Below are 18,456 nucleotides of genomic sequence, written 5' to 3'. Positions count from 1 at the left end.
TTAATCATCAAAAACAACCACTCTGTGTGCTTTTTGTTATTCTGAGGAGATTTGTACAGTTTTTCCAGTGACAATTGATATGTACAGTGTGCACCTCAATTTTGAAATCTACCTGCACTGGCGTACCTTGCGAGTAGCAAGTGGCGAAATGTGCTACTTGCGAGTGGTGAAAAGTGACGCTTGCGAGTGGTGAAATGTATCACTTGCGAGTAGTGAAAAGTGACGCTTGCGAGTGGTGACAATGTATGACTTGTGAGTGGCTAATGGTTAAAGGTTTGATGTTTGATGATCGTGATGGCATGACATCGACAGTGTTACCAGTGATTGGAGCCTCGTGATTGGCCTCGCTAGCTAGGTAGCAGCATGGTGGCTTTGGTAAGTACGATAGTACCAATAGTAACGTTGTACTTACCGCTGTACATCCCGAAGCCACTGTGTGTAAACCGTCCATTATCCAAATGTCTTGGGGGACATGCTTTTTAGATGAATAAAAAATGAAATTCCTATGGATGGGGAAAGTATTTGTAGTCGCGTTCGACCAAGAACACTGAATGAATTTACGACGCTACTCGATAGCTCAACGCTACTCGAGTCGATCAACGCTACATAAACATCCGGAGCAAGACCCGTTGGGCTTTCTTTTATTCATTGTATACACTGCTTTGACTAATAAACTACGGCCAGTGTTTGGCGGTCTTACTATAAAGTTACTTCAAATCATAAAGTTTTTTCGTTCAACAACATCGCCAGTTAGTCTGTTGTCGTCATTCCATTGTTTGCTATAAACTCTCCATTTGTTACAAGACCACGAATATTTGTTTAAAAACCTTGTGGGGTTATACTTCCATGCTTACACGAACTCATGGGTAAAACTTGTCAGAACGCAAATGACCTCAAGTGACCTATTTGATCACATACGACCGCAGTTGAATTTCAGTCGAAGTTCTGTGTTGTCAGCGTCGATATAATTATTCATTTTTTAATTTTTTTTTTAAAATCCAAGCTTCTTGTCTGAATAACCATAGAGAGTAAAAGGGTCTTCTGTCTATGGAATAATTACCGTTTCGGTTCCATGAAAGTTAGTGCAACAATATAAGAATTGCCATTCACGCCTCCAACCTCTAAAAAGCTACCGGCAGACAATAGTCAACTCTGCGACATTTTTTTAATGTTATTATGCCAATTTATAAAACAACTACGCTATTATTCCGGGTTATAACAAAGAAATGGTATAAAAGTTTGACTGTAGGGTGAGGAAGATCATTTCTCTCATTGTTTCCAACATGAATGTACCATGGAGAACCTCACCATTTCACAGCAGAAAGCTTGGGCTGTCCTTCAGTGCAAGGTAGCATCATTCCACAGTAAGACAAAGCTCGAAGTCACTGTAGTCACTAGCTATATCGATAAAGTTACGGGAAAGCAGCACTATTTAACCAGCGGGACCGATCTCCTGGCCAAGTCCCTGTTGGGGTTGATATGAGAGCTGTGAGAGCCACAGAATGCTAGACACGGTTTTATACTAGCAAGTGATACATTGTCACCACTCACAAGCGTCACTTTTCACTACTCGCAAGTGATACATTGTCACAACTCGCAAGCGTAACTTTTCACCACTCGCAAGTGGTGTATTTCGCCACTTGCTATATCAATAAAGTTACGGGAAAGCAGCACTATTTAACCAGCAGGACCGATCTCCTGGCCAAGTCCCTGTTGGGGTTGATATGAGAGCTGTGAGAGCCACAGAATGCTAGACACGGTTTTATACTAGCAAGTGATACATTGTCACCACTCACAAGCGTCACTTTTCACTACTCGCAAGTGATACATTGTCACCATTCTCAAGCGTAACTTTTCACCACTCGCAAGTGGTGTATTTCGCCACTTGCTACTCGCAACTTTCACTCGCATCATGCATATTTTGTACCTTGTACCTGGATAATTTGAGCCCTGGAAGTGACCAAGCTTGTATTTATGGGAGTAGACAGATTAGCCCACATGAGTGAAGCCTAACAACACCATGAGGGTGAATGCAATACAGCACATGGCTGGAATTTAATCTTGTCTGCGGAACACTCCAAACCGCGAGATTTTTTGAGTCATTAAAAAGCCCAGCAAACATGCCAAATAAGAACAAAAAGGTATGTCAAGACAAACCATTGAAGGGAGAAAACCTACCTGCCAGCCTAACTAACTATACCTACCTACCCACTTCCCTCAATGCCTAACTACCTACTACCCGCCTGCCTACCTATCTTATATCTATCTAACGGCCTACCCACCAATTATTTAATTACCAGCCTACCTACCTACCTACCTACCTACCTAATATTTAAATACCAGCCTACCTAATTCCCTACCTACCCACCTACCTACCTAATATTTAAATACCAGCCTACCTACCTACCTACCTAATATTTAAATACCAGCCTACCTACCTACCTACCTACCTACCTACCTAATATTTAAATACCAGCCTACCTACCTACCTACCTACCTAATATTTAAATACCAGCCTACCTACCTACCTACCTACCTACCTACAATTTAAATACCAGCCTACCTACCTACCTACCTACCTACCTACCTACCTAATATTAAAATACCAGCCTACCTACCTACCTACCTAATATTTAAATACCAGCCTACCTACCTACCTACCTACCTACCTATCTAATATTTAAATACCAGCCTACCTACCTACCTACCTACCTACCTAATATTTAAATACCAGCCTACCTACCTACCTACCTACCTACCTAATATTTAAATACCAGCCTACCTACCTACCTACAATTTAAATACCAGCCTACCTACCTACCTAATATTAAAATACCAACCTACCTACCTACCTAATATTTAAATACCAGCCTACCTACCTCCCTACCAGCCTACCTACCTACCTACCTACCTACCTAATATTTAAATACCAGCCTACCTACCTACCTACCTACCTAATATTTAAATACCAGCCTACCTACCTACCTAATATTTAAATACCAGCCTACCTACCTACCTACCTACCTAATATTTAAATACCAGCCTACCTACCTCCCTACCTACCTACCTAATATTTAAATACCAGCCTACCTACCTACCTACCTACCTACCTACCTACCTACCTACCTACCTACCTACCTACCTACCTACCTACCTACCTACCTACCTACCTACCTACCTACCTACCTACCTACCTACCTACCTACCTACCTACCTACCTACCTACAATTTAAATACCAGCTTACCTACCTACCTATCTACCTACCTACTAACCCACCCACCTACCTATAATTTAAATACCAACCTACCTACATATTTATCTTACACCTACCTACCTGTCGGTCTACCTACCTATCCACTACTTAAATACCTGCTTAATAAATAATTATTAAGTTTATCAATTTTTAGTTAAAGTGGACTTTAACTCAAACTTTCTATATACATGTATCTAAATCATGTGGAATGTGAATACTAAAGCGGACATCATAAAATAACGAAGTGATATCTCCCCCCCCCCCTCTCTCTCTATCTGTCATATCCTTTAAGAATGTTAGTGACCATGGATCTACACAGATTTCTGTCCTTTGCTGTTCTGAGAATTTTTAACTCTGCTACTTCTGTTTTAGGAATTCGTTCTTCCATCCATTTACTTTTAGCTTTTGAGGTATGTCATGCGTTGTCTTCCTCTACTTCAATTCCCATTTACATGACCAGTTAGCATTAATTCTTCTAATCCTTCTTTCCTCATAATGTGTCCTAAGAACTTGAGCTGTCCTTTTCTCTAATGGTTTTCATCAGTTTCTTCTGTGTGCCAGCTCTTCTTAAAACCTCCTCATTTGTTATGTGATCAGCCATGATATTTTCATCATTCTTCTGTAAAACCACATTTCTGTTGCCTGTAATTTATGCTCCACCAACCTTCAATTCAAACTTTGGGCTTTCACTTTTGCTTCCCACCATGCAATTGATTGACAATCCTTTTTTCTTGCTCCCCTCTTCAACTTTGTCTAACAGTTCTTGTAGTTTCTCTTGAGATTCAGAAACCAATACTGTGTCATCTGCATACCGTAAGTTGTTAACATTATGTCCACCAATTACAAAACCACTGTTTTCGTTTAATTCTCACAAATCATTTCACTATAAAGGTTGAAGAGGTCCGGGGAAAACAAACATCCTTGTCACACTCCTTTTTTGATCTCTGTAAACTCACTCATATCATACTTCTAAAACTCTTACAAGAAATGACTTGATTTAGATAACTGACCCTGAAGTACAATGTCAAGGTCAAAATCTGAAAAGACAGCTTGCTGATAATATGGGGCAGACACTCGAATGGAGTCTGTATGTATTTCAATTTTTTAGTTATGCTGTAAATATTGATTTTAACTACAACATCTTCATTGACAACATACTCCCCTCAAATAGATAATAGATTAATATAGTCTTCGTGTATTAATGCTTTTGAGTTAAATAGTAAATCACAATTGTTCACTAAAAAGACGGCTGTCATTGAGTAAAACGGGAGGGGGGGGGGGGGGGTTCCACAGCTAACAAGCACACTAATTACTGGCTAACAGAAGAATTTAATCAAGGTGGCTGACTGACTGACTGACTGACCGACTGTGTAGTTAGTCTGTCAAGTATATATAAACATGTCTGGCATGAATAGCTGATTCCAACCAAACTTAGGACAAATGTCAGGTACATATACATATTACTTAAAAGTTTGTCTTGTGACCTTGGCAAAAATGGTGGAATGGTGGACATGTTTGTCATTAAAATGTATTTTTCTCTACTGACTCTTTAAGCTTAATAGATAGTGACATCATTTGAGTGTCTACAATCTTATCATCCATGCATGATGAGCTTTTTATTGAAACCTTAAAAACTTCAGCTTGAAATGTATGCTAAGATGAAATTGAAAATTATCCATAGTGTTCATGTATACCTCTGAATGAATGGACCGGCGTAAACCAAACCATGCACAACTGTCAGATACTGTAGTCTAGTTATATACACAATAAGGACCTAATTAATGGCAGTAACATTTGTCTTTAAACATTCAGAATAGCAATAAGTAAGAAATTTGTTGGAAGTGTGAAAACTTGCATCATGTAGTTAGTTAATTAGTTTGTTAGTTTGTTAGCAAGTTAGTTTATTGATTAGTTCTTTAGTTAGGTCAATAACAAGCCTTCACATTCCAAATCTTTCTCCTTATTCCTCTGGGATATTTTTGAAAAATATGTCATTTTATATATTTAGATGAACCACTTATAGAGTGGTATACATATTTGTACTACAGTATCTGACAGTTGTGGCAGGTTTGGTCAAAACTGGTCCATGCATTCAGACATACACATGCATACTTCAAGAGAGCTCATCATGAATAATACGAGGATAGACATCCAAATGAGGTTTCTATCTATTATCTAAGCTTCCAGTGTAAGTGGGTGAAACATGTATTCCTCTGACTGTTGGCCACTCAATTGGTCATTATTGTGAAGGTAACAAAGCAAAGCAAAGTAATGTGCATATGTTGACTTCTATACCTGACATTTGTTCCAGGTTTGCATGAAAGTGGCCCATGCATGTTATTTGTGTACAAACCTGTTCTGAACTTTGTTTTGATATTTGACTTTGAGCACACAGGTCAAGGTGAAAATTCTGATACAAAGGCTTTTAAGAGCACACTTAAATACCACTAAGTGTCACTGCAATATGCAAAAGATAGCTTGATTTTGACAACGATCCTGAAGGTCAATGTCAAAGTCAAAGGCCAATACCTAAAAGGTAGGGATACACATCACTGTATAGGAGTACACACTTGACTATCTAAGTATCTAAATAAGATTCATTGTTCATTACAAGCATGGCCACCATTCACATAAAAGTTATTTCAACACCAAAAGTAATCTATGAATTATGTTTCTCTTATTTTGTTCATTATTTAGTTGTTTATTTATTTTCTTGCTCTGCATTACCACTAAACATCACTTTGAAAGAAATTGGCCATACATAAATGTGACAGACTGCATGCAATATACAAGAATAGATCGATACTGGCAACTGACCCAGAAGTTCAAGGTCAAGGTCAAAAGGTCACCTTCCTTACAAGAATGCTTGCAAATGATTATATTTGGTTAGACATTTGAGTACACTCTCTATGTACAGAAGTTTGAGTTAGGCAGTAATATATTGATTTGTTTACTCCCCATACGTACAGGAGTAACATGGCGAATATGAAACATAGAAGAACAATAAATCTGGCTAACATGAGGCTTAATTCATAGAGAGACAAGAATCAAGGCTGGCTACAAGGCTCTTTGCCTGACACTGGGCAGAAATCAACGCATCACCAAAACGAATATTTTGTGTGCCATTGTAAGCAGGGTCATAATTTCCAGAAAAAAATAACAAATTCAGTTTTATCTGTCATTAAGGCAAAGAAAATTTGAAGACATCCAAGCTCTGACATTGGAAATACATGATTCAAGATTTCTAAGTGTATCATCGTAATTTGTAAGGGGGAAAGACATCTACAAATTAGAGTCATCGGCATAGAAAAACTTGGCAAACCAATCTCCAAGTTCAACAGAGTCATTATGATCGGGTAATGTATGAGTTTTTGTATGTCCATGAAGTCCAGTGAAGAGCTTTTTCTGAACTCCAGCAGTTTTCAACCAGGCTGGCATAGTAACTTTTCTTGGCAGCTTTAACTTTTTGCACATTTGTTTGAAGTTCTCTGTATATTTGGCATGCATTTCCAGTTTTTCTCCAGGCTCTCTCAGCTTCCATCCTTGCTTTCCTCGATGATGGAATCAGTAATCAGTAATGTTAGGAACCAATCGTTTCCGCAGAGGAGCATGATAATCATGTGTATCATGAAGAATATGATAGACTGAGTCAAGTTTGGGTGATAATCAACATTTTCCAGTGTTTGAGTACAACGGGATATGAAGTCAGATGCAAATAATTAGCAGAGAAACCTTTGAAACATCTCATGCTTATACATTTTCGAGTGTCTCTGTAGAGGTAGGGGTGATTGATAGAAAGTGATTTGACATGGTGTAGACTGGTTCCACTTGAGCGTCAGCAACGGTAGTATCATCTACACGGGTGATAATATGATCAATGGTATAACCATTAGATTTGTTTGGCGGAGGATGGTAGACAACAAATATGACATACGACAATTGAGTTTTTATACGAACCTCCATAAGTTCCACATATTTAACTGAGTCAGTAACTGGTTTTTGATAGAGTTTTTATACGAACCTCCATAAGTTCTACAGACATGGAGAACAAGTCAACTGAATTAAGTACTCGTGAATAATGTTTCTGTAACAGTTGTTTTACGTTTAAGGCTTTGAGTGACAGGAATCTTGACAAGACAGTCATAACTGATACAGAATCAGTTGGTTGATAGTTCTTTAACAGATGATCGTTTCAATAGGATATGTTGCTTCAGTCTGCCGGCAGTACAGCCTCTCTTGGTATCCGGGGTCTTGCATATATTCAGATTCTTGAGTTTGTTCCATATGTTGGTATTCACTTTAGACAATAGAGATGCTGATGACATTCTTTCCAATATTCATCAATGTGGCAGTGCTAAAGGTGGCAGCGCTATACAGTACTGAAGGCATGACTTGATAAAATGGTGGCCGTTATAATGAAGAGGCAGTGGCAATACGAACCAAATCCAAGATAATATACATATGGTGGCAGCAGAGACCGTCGCAGATGATGTGGCGTTAATACACATATGGTGGAAGCAGAGACCGTCGCAGATGATGTGGCGTGACTGCAGCACACAGCATAACTCATTTACATATTTACTGCAGAATAACAGACTAACAGAAGCCTATTGTAATAACCTCACTAATCACCTACCATTAATTGCTGCCTTTACTTTACTGATTACAGATTACTTCAAAATCTTTATTACCCACTTCCCTCCCAACAATGTTAAACCTTGATACCTCTGAGGTCTCAATGAGAATGTGTGCTGGGCTTCTGACTCTTAAAAAAATGTCGCGGTTCCGAGGGTTGCACAGAGAGAATCATTACCAGCCATGTGCTGTATCGCCCCCCTCATGGTGTTGCTAGGCTTACACTCGTCTGGCCAACCTGTCGACTCCCATAAATACAAGCTTGGGTACTTCCAGGGCTCAAATTATCCAGGTACAAAGTACAAAATATGCATGATGCGAGTGAAAGTTGCGAGTAGCAAGTGGCAAAATACACCACTTGCGAGTGGTGAAAAGTTAATTAATTCTGCCGGTGCAGGTAGATTTCAAAAATAGGGCTAATGGCATTGCAGCACAAATGTATTCGGCTGTTGCTATGGACATGGCCTTGGTGCTAGGGATATTTGCATTCATTTTTGGAATTTTCATTAACTTGCCCACCCTTCCCACTTTTCATCATTGCAATATAAACCATCACTTAGCTGTTGCTATGGGTGCGGTCCTGTTGCTAGGCATATTTGCATACATTTTATGAACCTTTAGTCACTTAGGGGCGACATCGAAATCAAAAGCATCGTAATTACGCGTCGTAACGAGTAAAGACGAGTAGCTACTAGTAGTTACGATGTACTACGGTGAATATTCATAAGTCTCAACGCATATTCATGTACTTTAGGTTGTAGACAATAAAAAGTAAACACCTATTGTCCGTTATTCATAAGCCCAAACTACGACCATTTACGCGTAGTCTTCATCGTGAAAAAAATAAGGAAACAAAAAGATTTTCTTTCCTGTGCAAATCAGTTTCACGCTTACTTTTTTCAATGTTATTCATTAGATGCCTTCTATGGCATTCATACAGTCGGCTAGTCAACTAAGTGTTTCAAATATATTCAGATGTTTACCTAATATGTCTTGCCTAAAAATACCTTGAAGAAGAATTTTTATTCGAAACGTCGGATTTTACATCTATTTATTCGGACTGCCTCACAACTTCCTTATGCACTTCTCGGCTAGTCAACAAACATGTCGACCATTTTCGTCTGGCTGGTGAACGGTGCATTGATCGTGTTAGATTCGAGTCGCAGGATTCGTCAGTTGAATTCGAACATTGTCCACAAAAAAAAATTAAAAACTAAAGCTTGTCTCGCATTAATATGTCGTTTGATTTGATTGATTTAGAATTCACCTAAAAACATTTTGTTTCTTCAAAATTTTGAGGAAAAACGTCATTTATATAACGAAATATCGGGCTAGGAATAACTGAATATGTTCATCACTATGCTTATCTACCGACATCATGCATCACGCCACGTGTTGCTGAACATTACGATTTCTCAACTCAACCCCATCATTTAGGAATGTTACTGTACTGAGAAACACAAAAAATTAGTTGTTGTTTTAGAATATATAAAACAAATCCCGTTATTTGATGATATAAAAGTCAAAACTGCACATCCGCAACCCGGAAATTCAACAGTATTTCTTGGCCCTACCATGGCCGTCAAGCATGAGCTTGTAAGTTGTATTGTTAGTTTGTCGACGTGCAAAAACCAAAAGGAAAGTCTAACTGCAATTGATGCTTTAAAAGTCACACAATTGTACAATAATCTTCCTCAAAGATTTACTGTTAACCCAGGACTGTTACAATATTACGTCCATGCGTCCATCACAATAAATTTCGAATACATACCGTCATGTTCGTGAAAAGATTTACTGAATATTGAAACTTTGATTTCGTGCGTATCTTATAGTTTTTTTTTAATGAATATCGCCCATGAACTTGCACTCATAAAAACATGTACAGTACTAGTTTCATCAGCACATTACTGACTGGAGTGCGTGGTTTTCTTTGATGATCAAAAATTATGACAAACTACGATCAACTACGATAGAAGACGATGTCATCATTGGAAACACGGAAGGTGAGAATCACTATTGTGTGTTGGCGATAAAAAATTATGCGTATCTATGCTCGTTATGACGCGTAATTACGATGTGTTTGATTTCGATGTCATCCCTTACCTACCCATCCCTGTTGTTATCTTTGTAATGTGCATCGTCATTTCACTGTTGCTAAGGGTGTGGTCAACAATAACTGCAGAATATCACCTCTAGCAACATTCCCACCAAGTTAGACTTATTTGCATATCGCTGTTAAGATCATCACATTATGAATACAGCTTCATCTACACATCCCCAGATGCATCCCATTAACTTTCAGCCCAAACTGCGCAGTAGCTTTGGAACTATCACTGATGGGATCATCTTGTCATGGACAAATTATTGTGAACACCTAAACACCTTTAAGAAAGTTCCCAGCAAATTTCAGACCTATACCTGTCTAGCAGTTTATGAGTTTAAGTTTTTTAACCCAAATCACACATCACTCGTAAGATCATTTTGATTTTTTAAGTTGTCCACACACACACACACACACACACACACACACACACACACACACACAAAGACACAGACACATATACACAATACACACACAGACACACAGACACACACACACACACACACACACAGACACAGACACAGACACACGCACGGTCAGACACTGCATCATGCCATAAGTATGACTGATCCTGAGTGTTTAGTTGAGCTAAAACCTGTACAAATCTCTTCAGAAAAGCACAGAACTCAGTCACCCAACTTATAACAATGATGGAAACCATGATCATATTACACAAATCCTAATTAATGGTCTTCCCTTCAATATCTTGCTGTTTCATTGTTTGAGGAGTACTAGTGTATATGCCCTTCAGCTATAAAATTTCATGTTGTCAATTGGAGAGACAAATCACCAAAATCACTATGTAATCAAGTTTATAGGTTAAATTTGTCTCGACATTATCAAGATAAATATCAATGAATATGTCACTACTTATTTCCATATGTTATTGTCATTGTGTACAATACTAAAGAGCCAGAAATGATTTTTGAAGCTATTAGACTACCATGTATTCTTGATTTTCTTATATATAATTTAGTCTGTCAAATTGTTATTGTATTTATTGTAAAAGTTGTTATCACAAATGTATGTGATTGTCAAGTATGCATTTCTGATACTTGAATGTGTTTGTATGTTCAAAGTCAGGTTACATTCATTCATTTCAAACATCCATCCCATTGCAGATCAAAGTAAATGTGAACTAAATTGTTATGATATAATATTATAAAATAATATTTTTTTTCCTGAACATGTTTGCCACTGAATTTCATGAGTATTAAATTACATGAAGAATTGAAATACCAAGATATGTCATCTATCTATCTATCTATCTATCTATCTATCTATCTATCTATCTATCTATCTATCTATCTATCTATCTATCTATCTATCTATCTATCTATCTATCAATAATGTGTGTGTATTTGAGGAGAACATTTATTTACAACTGTGTAGTTTTCTTTGAAATTATTGCAAGATACATTTGTTGTACATGTAGTTCAGTTCTTGTTATATTAAGTATATGTTTAATCTCTGCCAGGAGATTGCTGAAATATTCTATGATTGAAGGCATGCCTATGTGTTTCATTTTGCAATCACACCAGGAACATGTTGATGTTGACAAACCATATAGCTACACAAAGAATCTACTCAAAACTAATGATGATCTGTGTATGGATAATTGTCATACATGTATTAGACTTGCTAACACACTATACCAGGAGGTCATTGCTAGATTGAAGGGTCTATAAGCTATAACACATTTCATACACTTTGAAGGAGTTATTACATGTATGTTGTCACAAAATAGCGCCAATGGTATTGTAGCACAACTGTACATTAAAAAAAAATACATGATCATCAATGCTTGGTATAGGTGTTCATTTGCTGAATGATTATCCAGTTGCCTATCCAGCCCTGTTGTTATCTTTGCAATATATGCAATCATTTGGCTGTTTCTATGGGTGTGGACATGTTGCTAGACATATTTGCACACATTTTTAAATGTTCATTCACTTGGCATGGTCTTGTTGCTAGGTATATTTGCATACATTTTTTGAATGTTTACTCACTTGTCTATTAATCCCTGTTATCTTTGCACTATGCATAATCATTTGGCTGTTGCTATGGGTGTGATCTTGTTCCTTGGCAAATGTACATACATTTTTTTGAATATTTATTCACTTGAACATTAATCCCTGTTATCTTTGCAATATATGCAATAATTTGGCTGTTTCTAAGGGTGTGGTCTTGTTGCTAGGCATATTTCCATACACTTTTTCCAAACTTTGTCTACTTGTTTAAGAATCCCTGTAGTTATCTTTGTGAAACACACAATCTTTTGCCTGCTGCTATGGGCATACTCATGGTTGCTAGGGATATTTGCATACATTTTTGAATGTTTACTCACCAACCAGATGATGTTATTTAAGCAAAATATTCTGGAATTGGTTGTTGGTTAAGGTACACGGGGAAGAATCGCCTTGACTATTTACGACGACTAATGTTTCAAAATACCCGCGATGTCACAACCAATGCACTATCGGGCGATCCGTTATGCAGAGACCTACTTCCGCATTCCACTCCATTATCATGGCGCCACCCGTAACATCTCATGAATATTTATTAAAAACGTCATCTTCGGCTTCGTTCGGCAAGATTTTTTTACGTTCGGACTAATCCTTTGACCCAACTTTGCGTGTTAGCGGGAAGTACCCGGATGATAACGTAGTTCTATGGTAATTCTTCAGACTCTGACCTATCGATGTTTGGCACTCGCTTTTCAATCGGATCACTCGTTACAGATTTACGTGATTTCGCCTGGGACTTGAAAATGACATCGTTTGGACTCAAAAATGCACCATTTTCATAGTTTTTACTAAGAATTAATTGGAAATTAACCTAGTTTCTATAAAACATCGATAGAGTATGTTGTTTTGAATGTGTCTAGGTCATAGTTCAGGGTGTACGGCAAATACATTTACAGGAAACGCTCGCCGAAATTTTCACCGATTTTTTCCCAAAATCTTGACCAAATTTGACGTTTTTGTAAAGAAAATCGCTTCTACCAAGCAATTATTTTTTCATACATCGATTCACTAGGTATTTTTAAGTCTGTATTCGAAGTTTCATGAAAATTAAACGGCAAATTTCCATATGAGTGGCATGTGAACTCAACAATGTATGTTAGTAATTGTTACAGATCTAAGGGCCTGCAATCGGCAGCGGTTCTTCCCCGTCTACCTTAAGGTGTGGTCATGTTCGCTAGGGCCAACTGCGTCAAAAATTTTAAAACCAAATCTGCAGAATAACACCTCTGGAAACATGGTACCAAATTTCTGTTTCATTTTTGACCAAAATTCCCATTTTCACACCTACTTTGCATATCACTGATGAGATCATTGTACACTTAATAATTCATCATCTATCCCCCCCCCCCCCCTCCATGCATCCCCATCAAATTTCATCCCAATCTGCTAAGTAGTTTTGGAATTAAAGTTTTTTTGACCAAAAATCACATTTTTTGACACAAATCACACATCGGTGGTAAGATCATTTTGATTTCAACATTTTCCCAACTAGACACCCAAGGTAATATACCAACCAAACATCATGGCAATTTTTTCTGCAGTGTTTTACTTTGAGTTATTTACACACACACACACACACACACACACACACACACACACACACACACACACACCTTATCAGTTCAGGTGTGCTAAAAAGGAATAATTGTTTAAAAAGCTAATTGTTGTTTCTGTTCTATAACAGATGAGACGAGACAACAGATTTTAAAACCAGCATGATTGCTAGATTTGAAAGGCAATGATTATTCTCTGGTCTAGTTCTGAATTAGCAATTCTGGCCACTTGAATCAAAGTTTTAGCTGTTCATAATTCTCTGTATACTTGGTATGCAAGTAATTTACAGTCATGAGTCATCTGTGCTTAGAATAAGTCAAAGTTTTTATCTAAATACAAAAATGTAGTTTCATTGCAGATTATATATATATATATATATATATATATATATATATATATATATATATATATATATATATATATATATATATATAATATGGGTACGTTCCAACTCTATTACCTCTGGTATAATCATATATGTAATGACTACGGTACTCATTTTGTACATGTTCACATGCATTTCCAAAGAATACAGTCAAATAGGGTTACTTTGACAGATAAACATATCTAGCTGTTCATGACAATATGAAATACTATTTGTACAGTAACTTTATTTTAGCTGTTCATGACAATATGAAATACTATTTGTACAGTAACTTTATTTTAGCTGTTTATGACAATATGAAATACTATTTGTACAGTAACTTTATTTTAGCTGTTTATGACAATATGAAATACTATTTATACAGTAACTTTATTTTAGTTGTTTATGACAATACGAAATACTATTTATACAGTAACTTTATTTTAGCTGTTTATGACATTATGAAATACTATTTATACAGTAACTTTATTTTAGCTGTTTATGACAATATGAAATACTATTTGTACAGTAACTTTATTTTAGCTGTTTATGACAATATGAAATACTATTTATACAGTAACTTTATTTTAGCTGTTTATGACAATATGAAATACTATTTATACAGTAACTTTATTTTAGCTGTTTATGGCATGGAATACTATTTGTACAGTAACTTTATTTTAGCTGTTTATGACAATATGAAAAACTATTTATACAGTAACTTTATTTTAGCTGTTCATGACAATATGAAATACTATTTATACAGTAACTTTATTTTAGCTGTTTATGACATGGAATACTATTTATACAGTAACTTTATTTTAGCTGTTTATGATAATATGAAATACTATTTATACATTAACTTTATTTTAGCTGTTCATGACAATATGAAATACTATTTATACAGTAACTTTATTTTAGCTGTTTATGACATGGAATACTATTTATACAGTAACTTTATTTTAGCTGTTTATGACAATATGAAATACTATTTATACAGTAACTTTATTTTAGCTGTTCATGACAATATGAAATACTATTTGTACAGTAACTTTATTTTAGCTGTTTATGACAATATGAAATACTATTTATACAGTAACTTTATTTTAGCTGTTTATGATATTATGAAATACTATTTATACAGTAACTTTATTTTAGCTGTTTATGACATTATGAAATACTATTTGTACAGTAACTTTATTTTAGCTGTTTATGACAATATGAAATACTATTTATACAGTAACTTTATTTTAGCTGTTTATGACAATATGAAATACTATTTATACAGTAACTTTATTTTAGCTGTTTATGACAATATGAAATACTATTTATACAGTAACTTTATTTAAGCTGTTTATGACAATATGAAATACTATTTATACAGTAACTTTATTTTAGCTGTTTATGACAATATGAAATACTATTTATACAGTAACTTTATTTTAGCTGTTTATGACAATATGAAATACTATTTATACAGTAACTTTATTTTAGCTGTTTATGACATTATGAAATACTATTTGTACAGTAACTTTATTTTAGCTGTTTATGACAATATGAAATACTATTTATACAGTAACTTTATTTTAGCTGTTTATGACATGGAATACTATTTATACAGTAACTTTATTTTAGCTGTTTATGACAATATGAAATACTATTTATACAGTAACTTTATTTTAGCTGTTCATGACAATATGAAATACTATTTATACAGTAACTTTATTTTAGCTGTTTATGACATGGAATACTATTTATACAGTAACTTTATTTTAGCTGTTTATGACAATATGAAATACTATTTATACAGTAACTTTATTTTAGCTGTTCATGACAATATGAAATACTATTTGTACAGTAACTTTATTTTAGCTGTTTATGACAATATGAAATACTATTTATACAGTAACTTTATTTTAGCTGTTTATGATAATATGAAATACTATTTATACAGTAACTTTATTTTAGCTGTTTATGACAATATGAAATACTATTTATACAGTAACTTTATTTTAGCTGTTTATGACATTATGAAATACTATTTGTACAGTAACTTTATTTTAGCTGTTTATGACAATATGAAATACTATTTATACAGTAACTTTATTTTAGCTGTTTATGACAATATGAAATACTATTTATACAGTAACTTTATTTTAGCTGTTTATGACAATATGAAATACTATTTATACAGTAACTTTATTTAAGCTGTTTATGACAATATGAAATACTATTTATACAGTAACTTTATTTTAGCTGTTTATGACAATATGAAATACTATTTATACAGTAACTTTATTTTAGCTGTTTATGACAATATGAAATACTATTTATACAGTAACTTTATTTTAGCTGTTTATGACATTATGAAATACTATTTGTACAGTAACTTTATTTTAGCTGTTTATGACAATATGAAATACTTTTTATACAGTAACTTTATTTTAGCTGTTTATGACAATATGAAATACTATTTATACAGTAACTTTATTTTAGCTGTTTATGACAATATGAAATACTATTTATACAGTAACTTTATTTTAGCTGTTTATGACAATATGAAATACTATTTATACAGTAACTTTATTTTAGCTGTTTATGACAATATGAAATACTATTTATACAGTAACTTTATTTAAGCTGTTTATGACAATATGAAATACTATTTATACAGTAACTTTATTTTAGCTGTTTATGACAATATGAAATACTATTTATACAGTAACTTTATTTTAGCTGTTTATGACAATATGAAATACTATTTATACAGTAACTTTATTTTAGCTGTTTATGACATTATGAAATACTATTTGTACAGTAACTTTATTTTAGCTGTTTATGACAATATGAAATACTTTTTATACAGTAACTTTATTTTAGCTGTTTATGACAATATGAAATACTATTTATACAGTAACTTTATTTTAGCTGTTTATGACATTATGAAATACTATTTATACAGTAACTTTATTTTAGCTGTTTATGACAACATGAAATACTATTTATACAGTAACTTTATTTTAGTATCAAAATCTGTTTATTCTTCTGACTTGTATAGCAATAACATTTCAAACAATTGAAGACATAGTCCCAAAGATATTAAGTCCCCAACTTGTGTGTTTATGGCAAAGTTATTCAGTTAATTAACTTGGGTACAAATTTTAATGTTAATGAGATTTCCCTTCAAATCTGAGATGCCTGCATTCCACTCACTGACCATTGGAGAGCCTGATATGTTTTGTTTTGTTTTCGCTTTAGAAATATTATCAGTCGTTACAGCATTTTAGATTATCAACTGTCATTTTTATGTAGTTAAGTATATTGTTTTGTAAAATTTGAACATGAATAGAATATTGTTTTCGTGACTTTCACATAATCTGTTCCATGTGTGCTACCTCAACTTTTGGTAAATTCACCTCTGTATGATTTACACAATCATGGTCACTATATTTAAAAATTTGGATTTCTTGAACTTTCACTTCATATATTTCTTGTTTTTGTTAGATTTTTGTTGTTTCAAGGCATAATTCCATGACAAATGGCAGATTGAAATCACTATAGTTCACACTTGCAATAATCGTTTAGACTACATACCGGTACATGCCAATCAGGGCAAAAATGACATCAAAGTTCATATAATTACTATATTTATCTATAGTTTGAGCAAAAATATAATATTGTCACTATCCATACTCTTTTGGTAGTTTTGGTATAATTTTTTGCTCTTTCTCTTTTTCAGGATTTGATACTGTAAGAGGCTGTGATCCCATTGTTATGACTTGCTCAGAACACAAATAAAAAACCATAATAAACCCATTCTCCACACAAAAACAAAAAAATAGATCAGTGAGTCTACATTGCCTGTCAGTAGTCATATGAAACAAATTACAATCAATAAAAATTAAACTGAAGAGTTTTATATTTTACAACCCTTATGGATGCTATCAGGTACTGTACCAATATATTCACAGCAATAGAACCCACACGTGTATGCACACTGTGTTACATCCAAGTCTAAGTAATTTCCTAACTACACATCAAATTTGAATCTGTATGATTTATGGTTCAAATAAGGTCAAGATGCCACTTTTGGTACAGATAATGAATAGAAGTCATCACAGTTACCTATCCATCCAGCCCTGTTGTTACATTTGCAATATACACAATCATTTAACTGTTGGTATGGGAGTGGTCATGTTGCTAGACATATTTGCATACATTTTTTGAATGTTCATTCACCTGCCTATGAATCTCTGATAATATCTTTGCAATACATGTGATCATTTGACTGTTGCTATAGGCGTGCTCTTGCTGTTTAATAGTCCCATTTACATACATGTTTTGAATGTTTATTTATTTATGTATTTAACCATAATCTGCATATCACTCATGGCATCATCATGTGATTAATATTCACTGATCTGTACATTCCAAGAAACATCCCTGTGAAATTACAGACAAATCAGCAAAGTCCTTTCGGAATTAAAGATTTTTGACCAAATAGTTCATATTTGTATACCT

The sequence above is a fragment of the Glandiceps talaboti genome, chromosome 21 (genome assembly GCF_964340395.1).
Source record: "Glandiceps talaboti chromosome 21, keGlaTala1.1, whole genome shotgun sequence".
In the NCBI taxonomy this organism is placed as follows: domain Eukaryota; kingdom Metazoa; phylum Hemichordata; class Enteropneusta; family Spengelidae; genus Glandiceps; species Glandiceps talaboti.
Note: the sequence above shows the minus strand (reverse complement) of the source record.